Genomic DNA, 13442 nt, shown 5'->3' on the forward strand with positions numbered 1-13442 from the left:
AAACAATATCATGAATGTGGTCAACATACAGACCACAACTAGCATCTTATGTAAAGCAAACAGTGGCTGATCTCTGGTCGTTTGCATTCGATTTGAAAAGAGTTCGGTAGCTTGGGGAAGTCGCTGTCCAAGTAGGCTCAACTAGTCGCTTAGGAAGTGTGGACCCAATATAATATACAACGCCGCATTTATCTATAGTTTTGTACAGATATATTGTGAGAGTGGAACTTGAGCGCGCACGCCAACAAACCAACCGGTTCTGTTCTTCCAACCTGGAGACCAAAAGGAAGAAAAGAACAAAAGGCAAAAGGAGAGAGAACAAGAATGGAAAAGGATAGAGAACTCTCGTCTAGAAAGTGTTATTCTATTAGGATGCAGCGCTTCATGTAACTGTACACCATGGTAATAATAGTTACGGTGCCAAGTGCCCAGGTGGAGTGAACACTGGAGAGACCAACAGCCGACGGAAGTGGATCCTCCAAGGCTACACTATGGAAGAGCGCCATCAACTCGTTACAAAGGACAATATTTTAGACATGAGTAGTCTCTAGTTTTCATCTACAATTGAGTCAGAGATGTCCAACGTTTCAAATTTGAAAATTGCGCCATACGATACAATCGATCCGTATAAACAAGATTAGTGGGATAGAGGAGATGATGAAATGGAATAAGTGAAATAGAGGAGATGATGAAGGGAAATAGTAGGAATGGTGAAGGGTTGGGAATACTGTAGTTTCATAAAACAGAGGTTCGAATGATAAGTACATCATTAATGGAATCTCTCAATCAATTGAACGTTAACACCTGATTGGAGTGATTTTGATTGTGTACCCGAGTTCAGTTCTTTCAACTATTTTGGAAATGTTTAGTTTATAGAGAACAAATTCTATCTTATAATATTGAATATTTGTAAAATACATTCACTACCAAGTTGAGAATTCATATAAAATTATAATTATTGAAAAATTGATTTGAATCAATGAAAAAATATGTTTTCCTCTTTTTCAATCAGCTATACTAAGAAAATATATTCTAGTGACATTGATATGTTATCGATGTACACTGTACATTTTTATGCTTATCACACACATTACTTCATGATATGTTTTAAAGTATAAATCATTTTATTAGTTACTGATCATCTGAGCAAAATAAGAGATTGATATGGATTTTTTAAATAGTGTTTCCGAATAGAATGATATCCACTACATCACCACTATATGGGATCTAGATCAATATTATCATTAGCAAAGTGAAGACATTATTTATTAATATTATGATTTTATGGATTGGATTTACTGCTATCTAATTTTATGAGCATGGTAACATCATTTTTATGTCGAAAATAAAAATGCAGACTTCAGTTGAATATTGAAATACAACAGTCGACAGAAGAAAATTAGCACATCTACGATAGATAAGACATCAATAAAAATTTAATCTGATAAATATTTTGAAGCTGTTAACTCTTTAAAAATTTATAACATAATTAAGTTTGAATCTATTTTAATTTTGAAGCAAAGCTAACAAATATGAAACGTGGAATAAGTGAAGAAACTTTGATCGTCCAACAATAGTGATCGGTAACGTGAATCCACTGAATATTTACACGACGAAGGTAGATCGGTACCCGACAAATTCCTGGGGACGATCTTTTCATCTTATATGGGGCTTAGGAGGCTTCAAGGTTATAAGAGGCCATAATCACCATGTTTCCAAGACGAGTTATGAATAGGAGAATAAAACATGAGCAGCAGAGTAGCTCGCTGATCCTATCAACCGAGTCTAGAATAGAATTCCAGTCGACACAGACAGACCGAATAAATCTTCATATTTCTCTTATTCCCTTCGCTGCTTCTTCGACTTCTACCCCAAAAATCTACTGAGAAATTGGATGCACACCTCATGGACCGCGGGAGGGAAAGGGAGGTTGGTGAAGCCCCAAACAAATGTGGAGGGTTGCAAGGGCAAGGGGGGACAGCACACCGCACACCCACCCACCAACAATACAAAAGAGGAGATGGGACCCTCGCAGTGTTGCCAGTTCGCCGATCAATTCATTTCGCAGCTTATACTAAACTCGATTAGATCTAGGCACTTGTGACTCACTGAGCACATTGGGCCAAAAGCTGACAAAAATTTTGAACAGGCTGATGTCTTCGATTTCCCAAACCCCACGCATTCTAACAAAGAATCAGAATCAAATAATTGAGATATTAACAAGAATACAATGATTCTAAATGCAGAGGAAACCGAAGTTTACGAGGAGATGTAGGGAGATGTACGTGATGATGTTTGCGCAGCGTAAGTAGTGAGTCGAACAGAGAATTGGACAGGTTGTCAGGATAAAGGTCGTGGTATATAAATGATGGGGACCTTGCAGGCTATTCAATTATACTAATCCAGTTTGCTCAGCAATAGATGTTTATGATATTTGTTCAAAACGTATTGTTCCTTGTACAAATTGTATGCATAGACGTCTCTCCTACCGTATTTCAAGTGAATATTATTATATTTATATAAAAGTGGTGAGATCTTCCACAATTTGCTCCACTGATCAAATTTATTACAATTTGTCAGATTTAAAATTACAAGCACTATTTTTAGTCGGTGATAATCCTATTTCAATTGTATAATGAGTATTGCTCAATGTATCACGATCCTGGGTGGTTAATGTCACTCGTTTCTCCAATCCTCCAACAATTTGTAAACAGCAGACACGAGTCAACTAAACCTCAGTTGTATATACTCAGAAGATACCCAGACAATGTTTACCTAAAAGCAACATTAACAGTTGCAGTCACAAGTCACCCCCACTTCTCCACTTGAGATTCATGTAGTTACAACTTGAATTCCACACGTGCCTCTAATGGCTCCATAACACTCAATAAATTCCCCGATTTAATTATTGTAGTCAAGACATAATACTCATTAATTGAGGATCAACAAAATAATCAATTGAGTAGATAAACAAGCCAGACACACATACATAAAACTCAATTACAAATGAATAATGTAATTATCTTTGAAGGGGTGTATGCACTCAAATCAGATTGTTGTATACAAGTTGATGTTTTTCCTACACAGCCGATCATAGTATACAAATTTGTAAACAGCTATACGCATGTTGAATGATCCGTGAATAAACAGTAAGGAAAAAGTTCATCAATATCATCCTATGCACTTGAAAAACACCGAATTTAGAATCAACATTTTTGTTCAGAGATTGTGAACAATATCTATGTGACCTCATATGAGATCAATTCATAGAATGAAATGAGTAACTACTTCTTTATATAAACCAATAACAGTGGGCATATAAGAGCTTAACAAGAAAGACAGATAAAATAAACCAATTAAATGAATAAATACTAAATTTAGGAGATTCAGGTGAAGACTTTTGTATCTTCACACATTATTATTAACATTATCGGTGAAATGAGAACTTGAGAGTGTTTATGCTGTACTTTAGTAGTAGGGCCTAGGGCGGCACAGTAAAATTAACTGCATTCTGGTTTCTCAATAGATCTTTTACTACTCTGAAATTCAACAGCAAAATTATAAAATAAGGCTTGTTTTATATAAAAATCGCATTAAATTACATGTGGCAGTAATCTTCATGCCTGAACAGTAATAAAAAATTCTATATAAAAAGGTACAAGAAAACCAATGAAGTTGGAAAAACTACCAAGACAGATCATCTCCTCAGAGATCAACAACATACTCAGAAACCTCTGCAATCATTTCTAAACGTCATAATTTCATTTGGAAACGTGAGACATTTATGATAATTGATACTGTGCAAATGATTGTCAGCAACCAATGGGATTTAGAGACAGTTAGAGGTGACTAGGGAGGGAGGGGGTGAGTTAAGTGATGAGGAAACAAGGGCACATGCAAAGCAGACCTGGAAACCCGACACTTGTACAAATACCCTCATCCGAGGCGACAGGGTGGGTCGTAAAACGCATCCAGTCTCATCAGGTGGGAAACACGCTCCGAGCACGCTTCGGCATCGCCATCGCCATCCTACCGTCAGTTTTGTCAATACCTTCCACGTCTTCCAACTGTTTTATTGCTCTGCTCGACTCCCTTCTTTTACACTGTCGAGTAGAAGGGGAGGAAGTGTTTTAAAGAAACAGGGAAGCAGAGACCAGAAACTGTAAAAAGAGCATGCAGAAGAAAAGTCCGGAAATTATGCGGCCGGCACATACAACGATGAATCATGAAGGGTGATACGTGAGGCAGACAAGGTGTGGCCCAACGCCCAAGTCACCAAACACGGGTTCAATCTTCTTGGTAAACAGAACAGAAATGTTAATTAGTTTTGGTACCAATCGAATAAGACTGAACTAAATCAATCCCTGTCTCAAATAGTTTGATACCTTGATTATTGAAAGAAGACAATTATTAAGATGTAGGAGTTGGAATTCAATTCGAAACTCATAAATATATAGATGGATAATAGATTACAAATTCAAGTGCTAATAATATTATAGATTGTATTCAGGAAATAGGCTTATGTGAATTGCTTTGGTGGATCAAGTGATAATTCCATCCAATGAATTGTATGCTAAGCGTTGGAATGATAGATTCAAAAGATTATTTTGTTCATTTATACGCTCCAGTTATATCCTACCTGATTTAGACTAACAATGTCAACCATTATTGATGAAGCCAAAAGCAAGTGGGAAGAAAACGAGCACGTTTATTTTTTTCCAATTGATAAGGCCCAACACAATATCAAATAATATTGCGACTGCAGTCGGCAGTGATAACAGGCTTTACTTAGCCGTCAGTTGGAAATCCTTTCCTTGTAGCAGAGCGACATTCGCACTCCCACACACATGCACGAGCTTATAGGCTCAGCATGAGCCATGTTCCGTCTGCTGTGAGGGGTGATTGTTTAAAGTCCCGATGCCAACCCTCATCGTCATAATATAAACTGAGGGTGGCGGCCAGACGGCAGAAGGGGAAAGGGGGCCGGTTGAAGGTCGAACGAAGGGCACCATGAAGGGGATTGCAACCAAATGGTGGGGGCAAGGAAAGGGCAGACGACTTTGAAAAAGATTAAAATCCACGTTGACAGGCCTCATGGTGGATTAATGAACGACAGATAGGGGCAGCCCGGCCCCAACGCCCCCACAAGCCCCACGACTTCAACATTATTGACAATGATCGCCACTTACTACAAATCAACAAATCGTGGCTTTTATTGATCGAATTATACTGAAGGCCCTCCAGCATCATCATTGATCCAGGTCAGGAACTATCTATCTGGGTACATTCAGGGAAGAGCCAATTGAAACATTTTATTGCCTGGTTCCATATTTGATTCGTTTTAAGTCACTTAAGAAAGGCTGAAAAACTACCAACAATAGAGTAGACCACCAATTGATAACCAACTGTAACTTGAGAAAAATTATCTACATACCGTACTGTACATACTCTACTTCAATCAGTTTTAGAATTCATTTGAATTAATCATTCATTTTCTTATTTATTCTATTTTATTTATTTACAATGCAAATGACACTAAAGTAATGTCATTCTACACTGAAGAATTATATACTTATAATTATAAGTATATTATACTTGTCATTCTATACTTCTACATTGAAGAATTCAATATTGGGGCAAAAATTCTATTTGTAAATAAATCTTAATCACAGTTTGTGAAATTACTTTTATTCTTCAATAGTTAATGTAACTAATAAGATTTTTATATTTTTCAGACTGATGTCATACAATTTATTCTTAAACAAGCTGATGTAGGAAGGTAGCGACCAATTACTGAGGTTTAATTCTGAGAGGATCTGCCGTTTTTCCTCTTATTATTATCAGCATTACCTATGTCCCTCAAGCTGGGGTCTTTTGAAGACATAAAAAATACAGGTACTTGAAAGCAGTAGGTACTTATACGGTACTAAAAACTTCTTCACACTAGAAACGAGGTAAAATTAATTCAAAATAATGTGGTGGCAATAGTGGACAGTGTGAGGTTCTAATTGCCTTTTCCAAAACGCTTAGCATTCGCTGGTCCACCATTTATTTACGAGCTGTCTCAACCAAATGGCCACGAGGTCATTTATTTGGACATTTATTCATTCGTGCTTCCAACACAGTTTACTCCTTCAACAGCATGCCAGAAACCAGACGACCCTTTCTTCTATTGTCTCTTGAATAGCAAATCCCCTCTCAGTAATAAATGTCGCCCTTTTTCATCCAAAAGTCAAACAAAAAATACTAAATAACGAGACTTAACAGCACCTCTCGTAACTGGTGGCTTTCAGAGGTAAATAATTCCATTTGCAGTTTCCCTCTTTGAAGTTACAAAACAGAATAAAAACGGCAAGATGAGTTAGTTTTTAAATCAAGAATAGTCCCTAACCAAAACCTAACCACTAGTCCTGAAACCAAAAATAGTCCCTAATTTGATCAATACTTAAAATAACAATGAGATGTAATAAAATTATTGGATTATTTATTAGAATATGGTTTGGTAGATGTTGAATAAAATCAATGCAAGTAGAAATACACGTTTGTACAGAATGCAATAATGGCTTTGATGACACTGCAATCAGGAATATATATTTTTTAAATCATTCAAATCAAATTCATTACTATTTCAAAAACAATACAATAAAATGATTATCAACGTAATTTTCCTGAGATACACTCTCACATTAGATAAATTTATGTACAGAATATTTATTAAACAAATACGTGACACCAAACACTCATTCTCAAGTGTTACATAAAAAGATACAGTTAGCTATGCATAAAAGTTGACTAATCTATCTATTATTTCAATTTAAAAAATATGAGAACCAAAAAAATGTATAATAATTTCGAATTGCTATTACACCAGATACTAAAATTATAATTCCTATTCATACTGACTATGTATGGTCATTCATAAATATTGACTGAAAAATCCTGAAATGAAAGTTTGAGAATCGAGGAATAATGTTAAATTTAAAGACGTAATAAATTTCCATGAACAATTTGATAAGCGGATGAATCATTGAGTTTATTATTATGAGCCAAGTATACAATTCATCGCCCAACTTGCCTATTACTGGCTGAGTAAACACACTTGGCTTCATGTGATTCATCAATAAGGTCTATAAAACAATAGAAATTCATTAGAATTGTTTTGAAAAGCTATAAAAACTAGAATAGACCATCTGATGCAATAGTAAGTCAGTGAGGTCAACGACAAGTCGACTGCCTAGAAGCAAACTACAAAACAAAGTTGATAAATAGTGGGACTATCTACAATGATAAGAAAATACTAATAATAATGTCAAACTAAGATAGTATTCGACCCATTAATTTGTATTCATATTATTTAAGGCAGAGAAAAAATCAGTGAATAGATTAATGTTTTCAATTCTTTAAATTCTGAACAAAAATGTTAAATTTAAAGAACTTTTTTCATGTTGATTGTCATTAAAACTAGTCTCAGAGACTAACCATTAATTTTCATTACACTATGAAACTTCAGTTCATCCATTGATGGCCCAAGTAGTTCTGAGTTTAAAGAACTGAATAAATTAATAATCAATATTGTTCAAAGTCTGGATAGCCATAGTATTCGACATTTTGTTGAGAACGTGGATGGGCGACGCGCAACAAGAGAGTAAATTGCTCGATCCACAAACCTATACCACTAGGAAGTTGAAAAGGAATCAAGCGGAATGAGTTAAACAGAATAAAGCAATGAGGAGATTCACTACTCTCATCCACTTATTGGGAGGTCTAGCAAGGTAAGACAATTCACTCACCAAGTGGAATTGTATTTTTTCAAATTCAGACCATGACTACAATCTCTTTATTCATCTCCCCTTTTGTACAACCTATCGTACGCAAGAATCGGAGCAATCTTTCCAATATACATAAATATCAATAAACAATTTATGAGAAGCAGTGTTTTTGCTTGCAACAGGAGTTAATTTTGAATTGCATATGGGCAGCTGGAATAAAGTATAACAGATCCACCTTAATGTGAAAGTAACAGTAACAGAATAGCCCTGATTATTAATTAGGGTGTGGTCAGGTCTATAGGGATTAATCTAGAAGTCAAGTAGGCCTACAGAAACCTCATTTCAGTTAATTATTCCAAGTTACCTAGAATTTCATCTCCTTTCCTCCCTAAATTATTACTCATTTAATTCAGCGCACACTCTATACCTCTGCTAACGAAGCAATAATAATCTCATACCCTTTCAATTAGAGCCTTGAATGTGCAATTTACATACACAAACGTTGGAGACGACTCCAGAGCCAGAGCTACCACTCACAGAAACACAACCCTACTGTAGCCTTGCAAAAGTAGCTCCTTTGGAGCTAAAATACAAACTTAACTTGGCAAACCGATTCACATCACCAGTAGCTTATGGTACTGAGATTCCCCTGAAGGTTGAAAAACTTGATTATAGCTTTACAGTTAGAAAGGATCGAATGCAAAATTGAATGTCCTACTCACATACTTTTCAAGAGTATCAATCAGCAATGAAATATCAGACCGTACGCAATGAATTGCAAAAAGGTATTTACTCAAAAGTTACAAATTACAGAATAATTTGAGTTATAATAATAAATTATTATATACTATCAGGTGTTGATAATTATTACCTACTAGGCTATATTCATTTTAGATTTAGGATCATGTCTATGAAAAAAATTAAAGTCAAATTAAACTAAATAGGTACTTGGTTAACGTTTTAGTTGAGCCAAGTGCTTATGAATTTCAATTCTTGAAACACCGTAGGCCTACTCTATTTCTGATGAGGAGCAAATATAGATTTTAAACTCATCAATCTTATAGGCTACAGATTAAAGTGATCGTGTACATTGGAAACGGGAATACTAATTTGAATTTAAACCAGGATTTGTATCTCTATATTACAAATCTATTAAGCTGCATTTACACCTTATAGATTTTATTAGATTGAACAGAACTTGACAAAATCACATGTTCATCATGTGTATAAGTTATGTTCAATCTAATAGAATCCATTAGGATTAAGTTAACATTTTGTTAATAGCTTTTGTGTGAACGCAGCTTTAGCCAAAAAGTTTTAAAATAATGTTTGAATTAGAGAAAGTAGGCCTAATCTAAAAAATTCCTGATGTTGAAGCAACATGCTTAGTGAGAGAAGTTGTGTGTATTTTTGCGTTCAAAATTTTATAAAATAACTTGATTAATTCAATATGAAGTGATAATTAAGTGTTATATTTTAATATAGTTTGGTGTTTTGATTTCTCTAAATTCAAAATTTTTAGCTTATATATATTTTTGGACGAAAATTGAACTTGAACGGTTTACAGTAGAAACATAAACTATTTTTTGGACATTTTATTAAATTATCAAAATTTGGGAATGGAGTAGATTTGGGCCAAGCCTGTTGTTCCTTCCTAATCATATTTATATGATTTGTGATTCTGTCCACAAATAAATAAATTACTGTCCAAAACCAAGCATGACAAAATATTAATTTTTACAACAATTAACCGATTTAATAACTGTAAGGAATTACGGGACCGGTACCGTATCTATTATGTTCTAGGCTATATTCTCATAAAAACTATTGCAGGTTCACCTTTATTTAACTAATGCTACTATAAAAGAATTCCCATAATTTTTAACTAACAGTTTATGGAAAAAATTATACAATAGTTTAAATAGTATGTGATAGGAAAACAATTTGTCACTTGGGAACTAAAGTAATAAATTACAATGCGGTACGGGTACAGTATTATTATAATTATTTGATTACCAGAATTTATGTGAAATCAGTTTTAAAAATGATTTAAACAGTTTTTAAACTTGAGGAAAAACTCCGGCTAATAATAAATCATGAGAATAAAAATTTAAATAACGTGAATTTTTATGCAGAGATATCAAGGAAAGGTGGTCTTTAGTCTACATATCCTATTGTCCGGAATACGAAATACAAATTTATAATCTGATCAAAAAATTTAAAATCCATCCGGATTACTAGTGTTTTTATTATTAAAAACATGCTATTTTTTTACTGAAGAAGGCAAAGCAATATTTATACTCTGCTCACGCCGAGAATGTCGGTTACACTTGGAAGCATGGACAGACACCACATGAAAACAAAGCGTGAATCATGTTTTCGAATAATATTGTGAAAGTACGCGTTGTACAATTACAGTTTACTGATATAAAGAAAATTGAAGTCTTAACTATAAAAATTTGTTCTATTACATACCATTCAATTCAGATATCCTGAGTAATTTTTTACAAAAACTTTTTCAAACACAATCACAGCACGACACTCAACCTCGTTGCACAAATTCACTATGCCGGGTGTTGACGCCGTTGTTTGGAACTGCTACCCCACTCCACCCAGTCACGTGACCGTTTCAACCAATGGCGTTGCACCACTGCCAACAACGTTGAATAGCCGCGCAATGTGACCAACACAACTTCCTTTGTTTAACGTCCAAACTGTTCACAAGGGTGGTAAACCTTCAAGGGAGCGAAATTCAAATTTGAATTTTAAAAGTTAAGTGTTTTGAATTTATATGAAAATAAAAGTTTTGAAGGAAATATAATAGTTTTCATTATTTGACAATAAATGACATACAAATCAAAATGGATTTTATCGAAAATTCCTGTATCAAGTCAAAAATTTATGAAAAATATTATACCTAATCTTAGTAACCAGGCCTGATCTTCCTGAGAGATGTTTTTGTGAATAATTTTGCAATGTAAAATTAAGAAAAAAGTAAGAGCTCAAGAAAAATTATCAATGATAATTATTTTAATACTGCAATAAAATAAAAAATATTCGTATCGATTTATTGGTGGGGAGTTCTATATCAGCCGGGACCGATAATTTAACGTGCCGCACATTCGATAACATTGGAGTGACCTGGCTAAAAACTTTTGTTCGTATCCGGGTATAAACCTTGGACCTCCAGGCTAATACACAAGTACTGCTTATCCACTACACCACGGATCACTCCATTTCAATAACTTTTCAATAACTAATCAAGATGAGTTAGTTGAATTTCTTGAATAGCACTTCGTTATTATATTTTCGCCACACTTGGATGTAATGAGCTGGTTTACGTGCGTCATATGGAGGCCGAAAGTGATTGTTTTCCGACCAGGCCGGTAAAACTTTACGGCCCTAGGGCTGTAAAATGACCTTGAATAACAGCTGATCGTGTCCGATCTCACAAAAATCATAGAGAGATAATCTCATAACGACTGTAATAATCTATATAATTATGTATCGTGAATCGCGGTATTATGTCTATAATATATTTTATAAATTACTGTTTCATAATTTAATATTTATTATTGTGTTTTTGATATCAAACAATAGAATACGATGATATCTCCATAGCCTCAACAATATAATGTTGGCTGCATTGTCCATTGTCAGAAAGGTACATATCGCAAGTATTTAAAGTGAAGAATCGAATTTGAAATCAAAGTACAATAATTGTATCAATATTTAAAAGTGAGGTAGAGTAATAATTGTTTCTTTTTTATTATCGAATTCCACTTCTTAATGCAAAATGCAATACAATCAACAATAATAATAAGAGAATACAGCAGAGATCTTAAGTTCAAGATAAGCCTACTGGTAAAACTCAGCCTTGACTGAAAAATTCCTAGTAATTTTTCCGTAATTCATTATTAAAACTTTTAGATAATTTTTCTTCAATATTAAACCATATAGAGAAAACATTAGGCCCACTCAAGATTGAATCTTCGATGTTTTCTCTATGATTTAACTATTTTCAGAGCAATATTTTGTTGTGAAAATGCCGGCAAACCGGCTTCAAATTTGCCGATATACACTACTAGCCGTCAGGCTCGCTTCGCTCGCCATATCCGTCTAGCCAGGGGGCTCCGCCCCCTGGACCCCCGACTGGATCGTCCAAACATGAGATCAGCAGGCTCGCCTGCATTTTTCATTTGAGCATTTTTATCATATGTTAGGACAATCCAGTCGGGGGTCCAGACTAAACGTCTGGCTGAACGGATATGGCGAGCGAAGCGAGCCTGACGGCTAGTAATATGATATTCCCAGGATTGAAGTAGCAGTGCCCAATCAATTTTTCCGCGATAAATGCATTTAAATCTTCAACTTGGTGCCAACCTAACAAAGTCAACTCAACTTAATGCCAACCTGACAAAATTATTAATTTAGTTGCCAGTTAACAACTGTTTTGAAGAGGTACTCTATCTAGATTATAGTTCTATAGTAACATATGATATGGAAATTTCAATCATAAAGAGACAGGGAGAAGAAGAATATACATGCTAAAAGACGAACTTTAAACCCTTGAAAACAACCCTTAGAGTTAAAATATTGCCAAAAGATTTCTTAGTGCGCCTCTAAAGGGCCAACTGAACATACCTACCAAATTTGAACGTTTTTGGTCCGGTAGATTTTTAGTTCTGCGAGTGAGTGAGTGAGTTAGTGAGTCAGTCAGTGAGTGAGTGCCATTTCGCTTTTATATATATATATATATTATATATATATATATAGATATTATAGAAGCCTATAGTGAGACAGATAATAATAATTTTAATAATATAAGTCATGAGCCAAAGTCAAGTGTACGCTTTTTAGGAGTGAAGTAAACTGTTTTAGGTCTAGTTTACAGTACAGTATTACGTGTATGCTAAGTGTTATCAGTCAGGCTTCTACGTTCAACATTACGCAATGGCCGAGAGCGTAAAGGCGTAATACATCAGAACTTCATAGATCAGTGAGTAACAAACATGATCTAGGTTCGAAACTCGGTCAATGACATTTTTTTTGTCGATGAATTTCGACTTCTATTAGCTATTTTTTATATTAGTTACCGTAATTTAAATTTCAATCAATTTTTTAGATATATTTTGAGACAAAACTGTGAAATATGCAAATATATTAATTTTTCATCACATTATTTCAAAATAGTAGACTAATGAAAATTCTATTCATCTATCTATCCATGAGATATTGCACCGGGCGCAAAGCGCGAGCTATAAAAATTCAAACAATTATTCGAAATATTAATAGTATAAAAATATGGTCACTATTGTAAATTATTAATTAGTAATATTGAAATTAATTGACAGTAAAAGTTGTCATAACCAAGATTCAAACTATCAAAATAGGCTGTTTGAATTTTATTTATTTTCAATTTCTTATATATTGGGGAGTTTTTTTTTGGTGTGGCGAAAAATAGCATTCGCAACACGGGCAAAAATGTTTTCCGGCTCGACTTCGTCTCGAACTTGAAAACCGCGATCTCGAGCCGGAAAACGTACATTTTCGACCCTAGGTGCGAAATATACTATTTTGGCAAGCTTACTTCGAGAATTTGATTTCCTGGACTTTTCCAGAGGGTTTTGAGTTTTTCTTTCTTGGAAAGAAAATCCCAGTCTGCAGCAGTCG

At 34.5% G+C, this 13442-nt stretch overlaps 1 protein-coding gene across 6 annotated transcripts in view; it reads right to left on the reverse strand.

The window, feature by feature from the left end:
- LOC111043752 (fibrous sheath CABYR-binding protein) overlaps positions 1-10395 on the reverse strand; it is a 157246-nt gene extending 146851 nt beyond the window's left edge. For all 6 annotated transcript variants that reach the window (XM_039428087.1, XM_039428080.1, XM_039428082.1 and 3 more), the window contains exon 1: positions 10245-10395. The gene's annotated coding sequence lies outside the window, so the exon portion shown is untranslated. The remainder of the gene's footprint in view (positions 1-10244) is intronic.
- Positions 10396-13442: the final 3047 nt, after the last annotated feature.

Source organism: Nilaparvata lugens, chromosome 5 (genome assembly GCF_014356525.2).
Source record: "Nilaparvata lugens isolate BPH chromosome 5, ASM1435652v1, whole genome shotgun sequence".
NCBI lineage: Eukaryota > Metazoa > Arthropoda > Insecta > Hemiptera > Delphacidae > Nilaparvata > Nilaparvata lugens.